This window comes from Gossypium hirsutum, chromosome A01, assembly GCF_007990345.1.
Source record: "Gossypium hirsutum isolate 1008001.06 chromosome A01, Gossypium_hirsutum_v2.1, whole genome shotgun sequence".
NCBI lineage: Eukaryota > Viridiplantae > Streptophyta > Magnoliopsida > Malvales > Malvaceae > Gossypium > Gossypium hirsutum.
Genome location: NC_053424.1, coordinates 110,922,646 through 110,939,476, shown reverse-complemented (window position 1 = coordinate 110,939,476; position 16,831 = coordinate 110,922,646). Strand labels below are relative to the sequence as shown.

Here is a 16,831-nt window from a genome sequence, read left to right as displayed (position 1 = left end):
ACAATTTAGATAATAATAACAAGATCCGTCTTAGGTTTCATTCCCCTTAGGTATTTAGGGGGTTTAGTTCATAATTATAAAAGAAAACATCTCAGAAGAATAATGAATACAAAACGTAAAGAAAACCCAAAACCCCTGAATGGAAATTGAAGGGAGATCTTCAGTCTTGACGATGAATCCGACTTCTGAGATGGAACAATCGGCTTCCCTTGAGTAATTTCTTGCCTCCTACTCCGTGTGTCTATTCTAAGTGCCTCATCAGGTGTTTAAATAGGCTTTAGAATGCCTAAGAGCCCTCAAAATTGGCCTTTTCCGAATAGGGCTATACTTGGGCTCGACAGGGACACACCCGTGTGCGATAGCTCCAGCCCGTGGTCAAGGCTGTTGAATAGGCACGGGAGTGTAGTTTACCCGTATAAGTCGTGCTTCGATACTACCAAATGGACACGGCCATGTGACACACCCGTGTGAGGAAGTCCAGGTCGTGTTAATTTCCCATGTGGGTTCATTTTCTCCATTTTCAGCCTATTTCTCGCTCTTTTTACTCTCCTATGCTCGCCTAAGTATAAAATATGAAATTAAAGAATTAGAAGCATCGAATTCACCAAATCTAAGAAGAATTCATCCATAAATGTGTTAAGCATGAGATAAAAATATGTATAAATTACGGTTTATCAATGTCCCTTAAAAGTTCATGATTATGAGTTTCCAATATACCTTATGGCACTTAACTTCATGAGTTTTATGTGATATTGGGTATGGGCTGGTTGTCAGAACAAGGGGTTATAGTTGATTGCAGAAGAAAAAGAATTTCATTGAGAACTTTAAATAGAGAGGAAGTGATTGTAATCGGTGAAAAATATAATGCATTAACAAATGTGGTGTTTGCAATGAAGGCTTCTAAGATTATAAGAAGAGGATATACTACTTTTCTTACCTATATTTTGGATACCCGTGCAACGAATTCTGAGATTGAAAAGATATCGGTAGTTCAAGATTTTATCGATGTATTTTCAAAGGAATTACTAAGTTTGCCTCCAAAAAGAGAAGTAGATTTTGGGATTGAGTTAATTTAGGGCATCGTACCAATATCTATAGCACCTTACTAGATAACACCTACTGAGTTGAAAGAATTGAAAACACAACTATAAGAGTTACTGGATAAGGGATTCGTATGTCCTAGTGTATCACTATGGAGAGCACCAGTATTGTTCATGAAGAAGAAAGATGGGTCTTTGAGGCTTTGTATAGATTGTCGTCAGCTGAATAAAGTGACTATAAAGAACAAATATCCGTTACCTAAGATTGATGACTTGTTTGATCAGTTAAAAGGAGCTAGTGTATTTTCTAAGATTGATCTGAGATCAGGGTATTATCAGTTACGTGTGAAGGAATTGGATGTGTCGAAAACTGCCTTTAGGACTCGATATGGTCATTATGAGTTCTTAATTATGCCATTTGGATTGACTAATGCTCCGACCGCCTTCATGGATCTTATGAATAGAATTTTTCAGCCTTATTTAGATCAGTTTGTGGTGGTATTTATAGATGATATTCTAGTGTATTCAAAAGGAGAAGAAGAATATGATAGACATATCTGGATTGTGCTACAAAATTTGAGAGAAAAATAGTTGTACGCTAAATTGAGTAAGTGTGAATTTTGGTTAAAAGAAGTCACTTTTCTAGGACACATTGTATCAGTAGATGGTATTCAGGTAGATCCAAAAAAGGTAGAAGTTATACTTGAATGGAAACCACCAAAGAATGTGACAGAAGTAAGGAGTTTTCTCGGGTTGGCTAGTTCTATAAAAGATTTGTTGAGGGATTCTCTATGATTGCGTGACCCTTAACAAAATTATTGCAGAAAAATGTAAAATTTGAATGGACAGAAAGGTGTCAGCAAAGCTTTGAGAAATTAAAAGCAGCATTAACAAAAGCTCCTGTGTTGATTCAACTAGAATTTGGTAAACAGTACGTGATTTTTAGTGATGCTTCGTACAATGGTTTGGGTTGCGTGCTAATGCAAGAAGGAAAGGTAGTAGCATATGCTTCTAGGCAATTGAAGCCACATAAAAAGAACTACCTGATGCATGATCTTGAATTAGCTGCAGTGGTGTTTGCATTAAAAATATGGAGACATTATTTGTACGGGGAAAAATGCTATATCTACATTGACCATAAGAGTTTGAAGTACTTGCTAACCCAGAAAGAGTTGAACTTGAGACAGAGAAGATGGGTTAAATTATTAAAGGACTATGATTGTATCATTGATTATCACCCCGTTAAGAAGAATGTAGTAGTAGACGCTTTAAGTAGAAAATATTTCACAGCTTTGAAAACAATGAATGCACATTTAGAGATGAAACAAAACGGTAAGTTATTTGTTGAGTTAAAGGTGAAACCAACTTTGTTGTAAGAGGTGAAAGATGCTAAAAAAGAAGAAGAAGAATTATCGGTGATTAAGAAACAACTTGAGGAAAAAAAAACAGTGAATTTGAGATTGATAGTGAGGAAAGCTTAAGATTTCACAGTCGGCTATGTGTACCTAATCAAGAAGTTTTGAGGCAAAGTATTTTGAATGAAGCACATCACAAATCTTGGTTTACATCCAGGGAGTAATAAGATGTATCTGTAACAACCCGATTTAGACCCTAATCGGAACGGTAATTTTGAGACCACGAATCTGAGTCAGAAAAATATTTTAAAATTATTTTCAGTGTTTATTTTGTGTGAATTTATATCTGTGAAAATTTCGTGATTTAATTTTGTCATTTAGGTGTCTAATTAAATAAAAGGACTTAATCGCGTAAAGTGAAAATTAGGTGGTTATTTTTAAAAGGGGCTAATTTGCACTTGGCTTTTAAAATAGAAGCCTTTAAGAGGTAAATAGCCCAATTACAAGTGAAGTGGACAGTAATGGGCATGATATATATGATTTTATAATTTATTAATTAAGGTTATTTTTGTAAACTAATATTATAAACTATTATAATATAACATATATATTATAAAACATAAAATAAAGTTGATATATGTGTTGTAATGGTTCTTCATTGCCGAAACCAAACAAAAGAAAAAGAAAAAAAAGAAAGCTAGGGTTTGGCCAATATTCAAGCTCAATCAAGGTTCGTTTTTGTTCAATTTTTGATAATTTCTACGTTTTTGAGATCGTTGCTTCAAGTACTACAAAACCCAAGCTTTAATTTTTGATTTTGATGAATATTTTGAGTTGTGTCATTGTTGATAGTTTGTGATTTTTGTTGTTTGATGATGAAAAATGGAAGATATGTTTTAGATTAACATATTTTGTATTGGAGTTTTTGATGATTTTGAGTAATTAGGACTTCATTGAAAAAATAATAATTTGAGGGACTAAAATGTGAAATAAATTGAATATATGGACTTTTTTAAGAGTGGGTAAAATTCGGCCCAACATAAGTATAGGGAAATTTTTTGTATTTTGTGTTTTGTGCAATAGGGACTAAATTGTAAAAATTGTAAACGCCAGGGGTAAAATGGTAATTTTCCCATTTAATGTTTATGGACTAAATTGAATGAAAATATGTTTAAATGAGCTTAATTTGAATATGTTTAGATCAAGAACCAAAGAAATCGGATTTGGATCGGGGAAAAACGAAAGTTGTCAACTAGCTGCTTGATTCTGTTTTGTATCGTTCGAGGTAAGTTTATAAGCAAATAGACGTGTTTATTGGTAATTCAATGTTATATTTACATGCTGTTATGAAATGTTAGAATTAAAATATGCTATGGCTGAATATGTTTCAATTTGACTATGACACTTCCGAGTTCGATTCGACCGAGATACGACGTCCGAAAGCCCCGTATACCATAGGAATAGCTAGGATACATATGTCATGACATAGGATTCCGATATATGTGTGCAAGTAAGACCATAGCATCGAATTGTGATCCTAATATGTGTTTACGAGTAAGACCCTGTCTGGGACAGTGGCATAGATATGCAGCTACATGTAAGACCACGTCTGAGATGTTGGCATTGTACGATTTATGTGATTATCTGAGTGTCCTATCCAATTCTGAATGGTTCATAGGGAAAAAGTAAATCGTGTACGGATTGTACAATGAGAACTAAATGGCCAGGTATGAGTTAACTTGATATCTACTTAAGATAAGGTAAGAAAGTTCTATGGATATGTGGTGTAAATCATATGCAATGCGAATGAAGAATCCATGTGTATTTGGTGTGTGTATTCGGCTTGTGAATGAATAATTTGTGTAGTATTGAAATGTTACTTAATATGTGTATACGTAATTTGTGTATTCGGTTACCTAGGTATTAATTATACATAAGATGTCATTTGATGAATCTTAAGTTAAATAAAAGAGTAAATGGATGTGTGGTTATTGTGACTATTTGGTTGGAAGTTGATTTATAAGGTGTTAAATGATTATATGTGTATTCGGCTTAGGTGAATAATAGTCTACTACTTTGGTACCTTTAAGCTAAACTTAAATTATGGCATGTATAGGCTTGATATATTAGTATGTTTGGCTTTGAAATTGTATATATTTAGCCATGCGAATATGGCTTGATCATAATGCTTGAGTTCAGGTATATTCAATTATGGTTTGAGCTATTTTGGTGATAATGTCTCATGGCATGTATGTATGATGTTTTGATTATATATCCTTGTTGTGAATGATATGATAATCTTATAAATGACTCATTTTGGTAAGCTTGATATAAGGATGATAGATGTGATTTGGGTTGTGATTGTTAATGACTATTTGGTGAGACGTATAAATTGTAACATGAATTGGTTTGGAAATTGTTTATAATGTGCTTGTGCACTCGGTTATATGATGAAAATATATGTGATGGTTATGATCAACTTGTGACTCGGCAATGATGATTTAATTTATGTAGTTAAATGTTAATGTCAAATTTGTTGTATCGGTCATGTGTGGATTAGTATAGACTTGATAATTTGAGTAAAGAATGTGGTTATCTTGAGTCAGTTTGGATTAGTATGCTAGCATTGGCGCTTTGATTAGAAATAATGGATAATGTGTAAGAGTATTTTCAGCTTGTTAATTATGTGGTATGGTGTATGGAAAAATTATATAAATATGATGTATTGAAGATATCTTATATGACCGAATAGGTAATTAATTTATTGGTTGTGTGTATGTATTTTACTCATGGTAATTTGGCATGTGAAATGGGTGTACTTTTAGTTGTTATATGTTCTTAAGGTCATGAGTTAAAATAGCTAGGTATATGGTTTGGTTTGGTTATAAAGCATACGGATTAGGTGCTATGAAATGTCTTTGATGTTCGAAAATAATTAAAAAATTTATAGTGGATTGCTCATGAATTATTAATGTACATGAATATATTTGTCCAACTGGTAATGTTTAAAAATGTTTCATGTATGTATGTTTTATAAGCTATATGATATGTATTATTTGATTTTATAATTCGAATGTACATACACTACAGGAAAATAGATTTTTAGCGGCGTTTTTTTTACCTTTAGCGGCGTTTTTAAGCGCCGCTAAAAGTAAGCGCCGCAAAAAACGTCGCTATATGCAACGCCGCAAAAATTAGTGGCGTTTTTTTGAAAAAACGCCGCTAAATACCATGACCTTTAACGGCGCTTTTTTCGCAAACGCCGCTAAAGACCAGGACTTTTAGCGGCGCTTTTAAAAAACGCCGCTAAAGACCATGACCTTTCGCGGCGCTTTTTTCACAAACGCCGCTAAAGACCATGACCTTTCGCGGCGCTTTTTTCGCAAACGCCGCTAAAAACCATGACCTTTAGCGGCGCTTTTTTACAAACGCCGCTAAAGACCATGACCTTTAGCGGCACTTTTCTCACAAACGCCGCTAAAAATAATGGTATTAAAAAAATTATTTTATTTTAATTAAATAATATTTATTTCTATGTTAAATATTATATTATGTTTAATTTTTGAAATTTGAACTTTAAACTATATACATTTAAGGATAAATAAAAAATATTAATTAAATTAAATTTTCCATTAAAATTTAAACTTCAAAACTAAATATAAAAATTAATGAATTTAAATTTAATACATAAACATTGATTCAATATGTAATTTAATACATAAAAAAAAAACACAGACACACAAAGTATTAGAATTTCTAAAACATAATTCATCCTGGTGAGAAAATAATGCCAAATCATCATCACATCTCATTAATCAAAGGAAAAAGATCAGAAAAGAAAAAGAAACAATATACAACAAAGGGCTGGTTCAAGCTTTAGATGAAGCCAAAGTATTGCAATGCCTGCATATATAACTTAGTGAAACTAACAACAAAAAAACACAAAATAGACAAACAATCACGCAGCAAAACTAGAGCAAATACAAGAATTTAAAAAATAAAAAAAAAAGATGATAAATGGCAGCAAAGCTAAAAACAAGTAGCAAAGTCAAACTACGCAGGCGATAAGAAGAAAATAACTAAAATTTTAAATTTTAAAATAGTACAGGGCCTAAAATTAACTAATTCGAAAAGTATTGGTCAAATTAAAATATAAGAACTAAATGCATAACTTTCGCAAAGTATAGGAACTAATAATAGAATTAACCCGATATCTTTCTGTTGATTTGAAGTTTCTATCGACCTTTACCAATTCTCTGAAGCACATACAAGATGGAGATGTCTAGATTTAATTTCAAGTCTTTTACTCTGCTTGGCTTTAAGATGGGAAAGCAGTGGAGTTGGAACATGGGCATCCATTTATTTTAAAGGGAGTTGAACCAATGGACAGAATTCATGCATACTTTGTAGTCTCAATTCTAATCCAAATTACTTGATTTGGAAAGACTCTACCAGTGGGGATATAAACTACTGTCGATAGCATACTCAATTAAGGCACCTATGGTTTGCCGATGCAACTAGGGACAACGAGCAAAGTTTGCATTTCAATCACTCTTCAATGCTTAAATTAATAGTTTTTTGTTTAAGAAAATGAATAAAGATAGAAGAAATTTATATTACAGGAGACCCAAAGTAGCAAAAGATTACAGAAAATAAAAAAGGGTAAAAGAGAAGCTTAACATACCTGAAATAGAAGAAGAAAACTGTGAAAAATCAGTTTTAGTGCTTATTGACTACCTGTTGAGTTTGAGACAGGAAAGATTTTTAGAAGACCAAACTTTATACAAAAAGAAACTGTAAAAATTATATAAAAAGCTAATAAAATTTTAGCTAAAATAAAAAACTTCAAGATTTTAATATTTTAGATTTAAGTATATAGTTTCTTTTTCTAAATTTATTCAGGTTGTGTTTTTTTAATTTTTAAATTTAAAGGTAACATAAAAATTTGAAAATAAAAATATCAATTACAAATTATATTTAATTTACATCACTGGAAGATCATATGAAGTTATAAATTGAAAAGATTTAACCAAAAATATATACATGTCACATATAAAGACTGTAGTTCTACGAGTTGCACAACGGCATTATCTAGTTATGCCAGTAAAGAGCTTTCCTTGTTTCACCTTTTGTATATTTCTCCTAGTTACAGGAAACCAAATACCCCAGTAAGAGAGGTGGAAGCGTGAAAGGACAGCATTTTCTAAACCGATTTGAGGACAACTAAAATAACTAAACCAAATGTTTAGTCTCATTAATTATATTATAGTAGCAAAAATAATTAATGTGTAACCGAAATATGATAGATGATATGATATTTTTTTTTATTTTATAGTTTTATTTATTTATTTATTTATTTATTTATTTATTTATTTATTTTATTATTTTTGAAAATAATGAATTTCTTTTAATTTAGAGTTTAAAAAAATATTTTTTTCTTATTTAATATTAATCCATTAAGCATAGCTCAATACTATTTTTACTAAATTAAGCATGCATAAATAAAATCAACACCAGAACATAATTAAATCCATGTCTTTTTTTAGCATGCGTACATATACATATGCATATTTGCATGTCACATCATGTAATACACATGTCCTAAAACATTCTCATTCGATCACCTAAAGTAAGTAAATATAGAAACCTTGTTTTCATCACTCACTAGTATCAATTTGATCTTTCTATTTCCTAGCTTTAGCTAATATACCTTGGTTAACAGAAAGTAGAGTGAACTTATGTGTTATCCGAGAAGCAACCGATATGATAAGCTTCAGGGGCATTAGAACCTTGATCTAATGTTGAGGAAATAGATTGAGTCGATGATTGTTTTGAAACAGAAAGAGTTCGATAAGGACGATGTACAGGAGGTAAGATTAAAGCTGATTGCCTGTCCATTGCCAATAGCCGTCCGCATTTGTTGTACCAAAGGGTTCATCGTTTTATTACCAGAGAAGAATACAAGCTAAGGAGAATTATTAGAGAATGAGAAAAAAATGAAAGAGAAAGCAAACCATACTTGCAAACTTTGGTGAATAAAATTTGGTAGCTGTATATTCAGTGCTACAAAAGGAAATGCATACGTACATCATTAGCACGAAATAGCTGCAAAAAATTGAATAATAGTTCAGACATTTATACAGAGACCATACCAAAAGAGAATGCAATGCTGTTTTACTTCTGATTCCAAGGAAATACTGGAGGGCAGCAGTAGCGTGCTCCTGTAATAGGGAAATAGTTATTAGTATAACAGAAAGCTTCATCTTAGTGGATATAATTAACCCAAATTGAATAAAATAGTGTTCACATCATGACTAGAATTTTAGTCCTCTCAAGATGGCTGCACATTACAAGGGAAAATTGACACAACAATATAAAAACAATACAAAAAGGACAGAGCAATTGATGTTCACAAATAACCTGGTAGCACCATAGATCATAGGCTTGCATAGCTTCATTGCATACTCAACCAGTGCAAAAAGATTGTCAGCACAGACAATTATCTTATCACCACGCTCAAACAAACAAACAAATAAAAATATAACATGTAACACGTTGCACTCACCTCTTCTAATAGTCGCTCCTTTTCTTCCAACTCTTCAGCAGTTAACGGGTCTCCCCTTTCAAAATACACGAGACTTAGTAAAATAGGCCTAAAGAAGATTGTGTATCATAAAGAAACAGATTATATGGCAAAACTAAAATACCTTTAGGTTCATCCACATCAATAGTGTCCTTTACCTGATTCTTCTGATGTGTTTGCTGATTTTAATTGAAAAAAAAATCCAGTCATAAGATAACTCCTTCTTCTACATTCTTCTACGTTTAAATTTAAACTCGCAGCATCTCTGAAAAGATCTTTCAAGGTTTCACATAGAATTCCAACATGGTGAATACCAACAACTCCATAATCTACATCAATGACAGTACTTAAATGTAATTCCATCCAAAATTGAAGAAGCATCAGATGTAGGAGAAAGCAACAAATATAATATACACTTTATTTTGCTTGTAAAGTCCACCGTAATGTGGCAAACTATGAACTACGGCACCAAGGCAACTGCGTTTTGGATTCAATTCTCATCAAAATGACCTACAGAGAGAGATTTTGCATTCATCTTTTGTTATAAACAAATTAGGAATGAAATACAGATGGCATGTTAATTTCCTTTGATGATTTTTTTGCGGCGTTTTCACTAAAAATGCCATTATAATTCAATTTTTTGTCGCCACTATTGATTAATTTTAAATTTTTTTATTTTTAATATATTTTTTATTTTTCTCTTTTTGAATTTTTTTTAATTTTGAATATTGAACTTTTTAATTGAAATATGGACTAAAATATTAAATATTAAATTTTTAAGTTTTTATTTTTTAATTTTTTAATTTTTTAATTTTAAATTTTAAATTTTTTATTTTTTATTTTTTATTTTTTGAGTTTATTTTTTATTTCGGTTTAATGTGTAATTGTAGACGTAAAATTCTAATTGTGGTTTAAATGTATAGTTGAAACTTTAATTTTGATTTAATCATACACATTTAAAAAAATAAATACATCAATATATTTTTATATTGAATAAATATAAATATTTATGTATCCATGCAATATATAAATATAAAATGATGTTATATCAATAATTGTGTAAAAGAAAATGAAAAAACGTGGAGACACAAATGAGTGCAGAGAATTTTCGTTCATATAAATAAATATATATTTTAATTAATCAATATAGATAAATATTAAAATAGTATAAACAAAAAACTATTAATAAAATTTAAAGTTAAATTTATCATTTAAAACATTTTCCACAAAATATCTCTTCAATCCATTAAACAATATAACACCTTATTAATATATAAAAATATTTTTTTATCAAAATCAAGATATCTATTATTGATAACAATAATTAATTATAGGGTTTAGGATTTAATTATTGAATATGATTCACTTGAGATTAACATACTATATACCCATGGCCATTAAACCTTAAACCATAAAACCCTAAACTATAGACCTTAAACCTTAAATATTAAACCGTAAACCAAAAAATAAATTTAATCAATATTAAGTATTGCTTCCATAATTTATTATGAACATAAGCTTTTACATTAATATATATGTATATACACATCAATATCCATGTGATGTTTTTTGGGGTTTAGGGTTTTAGAAGTTATACTTTAGTGTTTAGGGTTTTTAGGGTTTAAGGGTTTAGTATTTTAGGGGTTATAGATTAGTGTTCATGATTTTTTTAGGGTTTAGGGGTTTTAGGGGTTATATGACTTTTAGCGGCGTTTTACCAGAAGCGCCGCTATTGCTCCGACTTTTAGCGGCGTTTTACCAAAAGCGCCGCTATTGCTCTAACTTTTTGCGGCGTTTTACCAAAAGCGCCACTACTGTTCCGACTTTTAGCGGCGTTTTATTAGAAGCGCTGCTATTGCTCCGACTTTTAGCAGCGTTTTACCAAAAGCGCCGCTATTGCTCCGACTTTTAGCGGCGTTTTACCAAAAGCGTCGCTATTGATCTGTTTTTAGCGGCGTTTTAACAAAAAACGCCGCTATTGCTCTGTTTTTAGTGGCGGGTTAACAAAAACGCCGCTATTGCTCTGTGTTTTACAATTTTTGCGGTGTTTTTTGATAAAACGCCGCTAAAAACGCCGCTAAAACCCTATTTTCCTGTAGTGATAAGTATTTTTTATTTGTGCATTGGCCAATTAATTAATGAAATAAATACGTGCAATTGAAGGTTGTAATATAGATGCCTGGTATCATATACGAAATGAAATATGTTTGGTTTTAATTTTGTATGTACTTAAAATTTTATTATATATGACTTTGAGTTTTCATTGATTTTTTTATTATGATTTAAATTACGTGTTTAATGTTTAAACAAAACTATGTTTTAGTTATGTGAATATAACATATGTGTATATGTGAATGTTCTAAATTTTGTGTCTCGTCTGGTAATACCTCGTAACCCCATTTTGGCGAAGGTTATGGGTCAGTGGTGTTACAGTATCATGACTTGAAACCATTCTACTGGTGGAAAAGGATCAAGAAATACATAGTTGAATACATTTGTAAATGTTTGACATGTCAACAAGTGAAGGCAGAGCATCAAGTTTCATCGAGATTGCTACAACCAATAGCCATACCAGAATGGAAATGGGAAAGAATTACTATGGATTTTGTAACTGGATTGCCACTCTCACCGAAGAAGAAGGATGTTATTTGGGTAATTGTAGATCGATTGATGAAGTCTACCCATTTTCTACCAGTATGAACTGATTTGTCCATTGATAATTATGCACAATTGTATATAGATGAAATTGTAAGGCTTCACGGAGTGCCAGTATCCATCATTTCTGATCGGGATTTGAGATTTACATCAAAGTTTTGGGAGAAGCTACATGAAGCTTTAGGTACGTGATTAAATTTCAATATAGCATATCACCCTCAATTTTGATGGCAGTCAGAATGGGTAATTCAGACACTGGAAGACATGTTGAGAAGTTGCATCATTGAATTTGAAGGCAGTTAGGAAATATATTTACCATTGGTTGAATTTACCTACAATAACAGTTACCAATCTAGTATTCAAATGGCGTCGTATGGAACACTATATGGAAGAAAATGTAGACTTCAATATGTTAGACAGAATTGGGTGAAAACAAATTAGTGGGTCCTAACTTGAATAAAGAAACAGAAGAGAAAGTGAAGTTGATCAGAGTCTATTTAAAAGCAACCTTAGATAAACAAAAGTCTTATGCCAATCTCAAAAGAAAAGATATTGAAAACAATGTGGGTGAGAAAGTATTTTTGAAAGTGTCGCTATGGAAAAAAGTTCTCCGGTTTCGGAAGAAAAGGAAGCTAAGTTCAAGATTAATTAGTCCGTATAAGATTTTAGAACGGGTTGGTCCAGTTGCTTATCGATTAGCTCTACCACCGAAGTTGGATAGAAGTCACAATGTTTTTCATGTCTCAATGCTATGAAGATATCGATCTGACCTATCTCATGTAATTACTCTTGAAGTAATAGAAGTCCAACCGGATTTGACTTATGAAGATGAGCCAATTAAGATACTTGCTCGAGAAGTAAAGGAATTAGGAAACAAACGGGTGATAAACCGTAAATTATACATATTTTTTACCCCATGTTTAATGCATTTTATAGATGATTTCTCATTAGAATTGGTGAATTCAATGCTCCTAATGCTTTAATTTCATGTTTTATACTTAGGAGAGCATAGGAGAGCGAAAGGAACGAGAAACGGGCTAAAAACGGAGCCAAGGTACGAAATCAACACGGCCTGGACCTCCTCACACGGGCAGACCACATGATCGTGTCAATCTGGCAGAATTAGAGTACGACTCACACGGGTATAGCACATGCCCGTGCCATTCTAACAGGCTCAAACACGGCCTGAAGTAATTACACACGGGCGTATCCCTTCCGAGCCCAAGTTACATCTAATTCAGAAAAGGGCACTTTTGAGGGCCTCTAGGTATTCCAAAGCCTATAAATACACCCTAGAGGAGGAAGAAAAGGGAAACGGAGAATAGGGGGTAAGGAATAACTCCAAGGAAGCCGATTGATCCATCTCAGAAGCCGGATTCATCATCAAGACTGAAAATCTCTCCTCAATTTCCCTTCAGGAGTTTTGGGTTTTCTTTATGTTTTGTATTATTTATTCTTCTGAGATGTTTTCTTATTTAGTTATGAACTAAAACCCCTAAATACCTAAGAGGAATGAAACCTAAGACGAATCTTGTTATTATTTTCTGAATCGTATGATAAATATTTAACTTGTTCTTAATTATGTGTTCTTAATTCTTGTTTTTGATATCCCAGGATACTGATTCAAGACATGCTCTTATTCAGAGGAGGAACAGACCCTGTCTAAGAGTACTTTTTTTATAATTAAGCGAAGTTGATTGTGGGCCTAGAAATAGGGTGACAAGATTTTGCCGGATTAAGGTGAAACCTAATAAGGGGATCCATAGATCGAGTTAATGCAACCTTAGAGTGTTAATTAGAGAAAAGTCTCGGTTATTCAATCTAGGGATTAGGCGTTATTAGTCTTGAATAGGGATAATAACATAACTTAGGGATCTCTACGGAACAAGTTAAATGAATAAATCATCCGATTCGGAGCCAGAATAACAAGTAAAGTCTAAGTGGATTTTTCCTTAGGTATTGTCTTAAGTCAATCGATTTTCTCCAAAAGCAATTCCCCAATTCTTTTCTCTGTGCGTTCTTAGTTTAGATAATTAGTTAATTAAAACAAAAACCTCTTTATTTTTAGGCTAGATAATAGAAAGACAGTTATTACTAGTACTTTTAGTCCCTTTGGGTTCGACAATCTGGTCTTGCTGAAACTATACTACTGTTCGATAGGTACACTTGCCTACATCGCGATAATAGTTAGTTCAAGAACGAGTAATTATAAATTTTTAAAACCTATCACGAAACCTCGCGATTAAGTTTTTGGCGCTGTTGCCGGGGAACTAAGATATTAGGAACGCTCAATTTTTATTACTTTAGCCATTTATTTTTCTTGCAATTTAATTTTATTATTATTATTTATTAACCTACTCTTTCTTTCTCTGGGCAGGTTTTTATAGTTTATGACTATTACAAACCCGTCAAGACCACTGTTTTTTGACAAAGAGATCGATCGCACAGCTCGTAGAAATCAACGAGAAATAAGGCGAAGCTTAAGATACACAGAGGAAGAGCAAGAGGACGATCTCTCAACTACAATCGTGGAGATGGCTGAAAATCATGACAATCAGCTACCCCCAGCAATACCCGCTGAATTAGCAAATCAAAATCCTGCTCCTCGTACTATGTATGACTATGTTAAACCTTCTTTAATAGGAACTGAGTCAAGTATAGTTAGACCTGCTATTACTGTAAATAATTTTGAACTGAAACCAAACACAATTCAGATGATACAGCAGTTTGTTCAGTTTGATGGTTTGCAGGATGAGGATCCCAACACTCACTTGGCAAATTTTCTGAAGTTTTGCAACACTTTCAAAATTAATGGCGTTTCTGATGATTCCATTCGCCTTCGGTTATTCCCTTTTTCACTGAGAAACAAAGCTAAACAGTTGTTGAACTCGTTACCACAAAGGTCCATCACTACTTGGGAACAATTGACTGAAAAATTTCTAGTAAAATATTTTCCGCCGGCTAAAACGGCTAAGCTACGTAATGATATCTCTTCTTTTGTGCAAATGGACTTAGAAACACTTTACGATACATGGGAGAGATATAAGGATCTATTACGAAGGTGCCCTCACCGTGGGTTACCTCTATGGCTGCAAGTTCAAACGTTTTACAATGGTGTGAATCGCTCAACAAGACAGATGATTGACGCAGCTTCTGGAGGAACCATCAACAACAAAACACCTGAAGAGGCTTATGAATTCATTGAAGAAATGTCACTGAATAACTATCAGTGGCAAGTCATGAGGACTAAGCCAACAAAAAAGTCGGCGTTTATAACGTCGACTAAGTTACTATGTTGTCAAATCAGGTAGAACTTCTCAAAAAAGATTGATGGTTTACTTGGTTCTACGCAGGTACATCCAGTAATGAGGTGTGACTCAACTGGAGGATGTGTGCATACAGAATATCAATCCTTCAATCCTACAACCAAAGAGGAACAAGTCAACTACATGGGTAACAATAACTTTAGATCTCAAAATAACCTATACAGTAATACTTATAAAGCAGGTTGGAAGAACCACCCAAATTTCTCCTGAGGTGGTCAAGGGAATCAAAAGCCACAAAATCCTCAGGGTTTTTAACAGCCACCTTATCAACAAGAGAAGAAACCGAACCTTGAAGAGATGCTCTCTAAATTTATCTCGGTATCAAAAACCCGTTTCTAAAATACCGAGACAGCGTTTAGGAATCAACAAGCATCGATCCAAGGGCTCGAAACTCAGATAGGCCAGCTATCCAAACTAATCTTCGAACGACCACAAGGTAGCTTACCAAGTAATACTGAACCTAATCCAAGGGAACACCTTAAACCAATTAGTACTCGAGATAAGGAAGGATTCATTACGCCTGAGCCAGAATTGATGCAAGAAACTGTGGTGAGCAAAGGTAAAAGTGAGGTAAGTCATAACAAAACAGTAAATGAAGAATATAGACCTCGTGTCCCATACCCTAACGCGACAAGGAAAGACCACTCAGACGAACAATTCGGTAAATTTCTTAAACTTTTGAAAAAATTACATATTAACTTATCGTTTATTGAAGCTCTGTCACAGATGCCAAATGCAATGAAATTTTTAAAAGAGCTTTTAGTAAATAAGCAAAAGATAGACGAAGCGTCGCATGTGGAGCTAAACGTAGTCTGCTCAGCTATTCTACAGAATAAGCTACCCCACAAATTGAAATATCCGGGGAGTTTTACAATTCTTTGCTTAATTGGTAGTTTAGATATAAGTCATGCATTAGCTAATTTAGGGGCTAGTATTAACATCATGCCTTACAAAATGTTTAAGCAACTAGGTCTTGGGAAACCTAAACAAACTAGGATGAGCATTCAATTGGCAGATAAAACTATAAGATTCCCTAGGGGTATTATTGAAGATGTACTAGTGAAAGTAGATAAGTTCATATTTCCTGTTGATTTCATTGTTCTAGACATAGAGGAGGATAATAACACCCCTTTGATTTTAGGGAGGCCTTTTTTAGCAACTGCTAAAACAATTATTGATGTTGGCACAAGTGAGCTTACACTTGGTGTGGGAGACGAAACGATCACCCTTCAAGCTCGTAATTCTGGCATCACATCGAACAGTGAAGGTAATGGTCCACACTAGTCTACTAAAACTGACAATATGACACAACCTACTTTGCAGAAATTGAGTTTCAAAGAAGTTCACGAGCCATGTTCCAGAAATGATAGAGGACACACTCATGAAGAATGAAGGCTACGGATAAAGGAGCTAGCGAGCACATAAACCAAGAACACACGATAAACCAAAATTACGCCAGAAAGAGTTCGATACCTCTCCAAATCAACTTAAGGTTAGCGATAAGGTCTTATTAGATGCCGCAGATTCCCACATTGTCACTACCACACCGAATAAGGAAATTCCTCTTACGGTACTCAGTATTTTTCCATTCGGTACGGTGGAGGTGAGTCATCCCAAGTTCGACACTTTTAAGGTAAACAACACCCGATTAAAACCTTATTTTGTCATGAATGATAACAGGAACGAGGAGTACAAACTCCTTGAACCACCATGATTTTTCAACCGGAGAGGTAAGTCGAGCTTAGACTATAAAGAAGCGCTTCTCGGGAGGCAACCCGAGCACTAACATTATTAATTTCTTTAAATTTTGGTATTTAACTCCTAACCTACTACTAGAGATCTTGAATATAGGTGTTTCCATAGAGACACAGC

The 16,831-nt window shown here is 33.2% G+C and overlaps 1 long non-coding RNA gene and 1 other non-coding gene across 5 annotated transcripts; both read right to left on the bottom strand.

Annotated features, from left to right (window-relative positions):
• Positions 1–6,129: 6,129 nt before the first annotated feature.
• On the bottom strand, positions 6,130–9,570 carry LOC121229311 (uncharacterized). Of its 4 annotated transcripts, XR_005927052.1 has the most exons (7): positions 9,103–9,570; positions 8,961–9,015; positions 8,548–8,616; positions 8,415–8,458; positions 8,106–8,285; positions 7,080–7,132; positions 6,130–6,298 (listed from the first exon to the last, which is right to left on the bottom strand). It is a non-coding gene; the product is annotated as an uncharacterized lncRNA (long non-coding RNA). The 4 variants fall into 4 exon arrangements; XR_005927053.1 differs by lacking the exons at positions 6,130–6,298; positions 7,080–7,132 and having other exon boundaries at positions 7,917–8,285; positions 9,103–9,307; positions 9,393–9,570; XR_005927050.1 differs by lacking the exons at positions 6,130–6,298; positions 7,080–7,132 and having other exon boundaries at positions 7,917–8,285; positions 8,816–9,015.
• Positions 9,571–14,605: 5,035 nt separating this feature from the next.
• On the bottom strand, positions 14,606–14,712 carry LOC121206649 (small nucleolar RNA R71). Its single transcript, XR_005901740.1, has one exon. It is a non-coding gene; the product is annotated as a small nucleolar RNA R71 (small nucleolar RNA).
• Between the last annotated feature and the right edge of the window lie 2,119 nt (positions 14,713–16,831).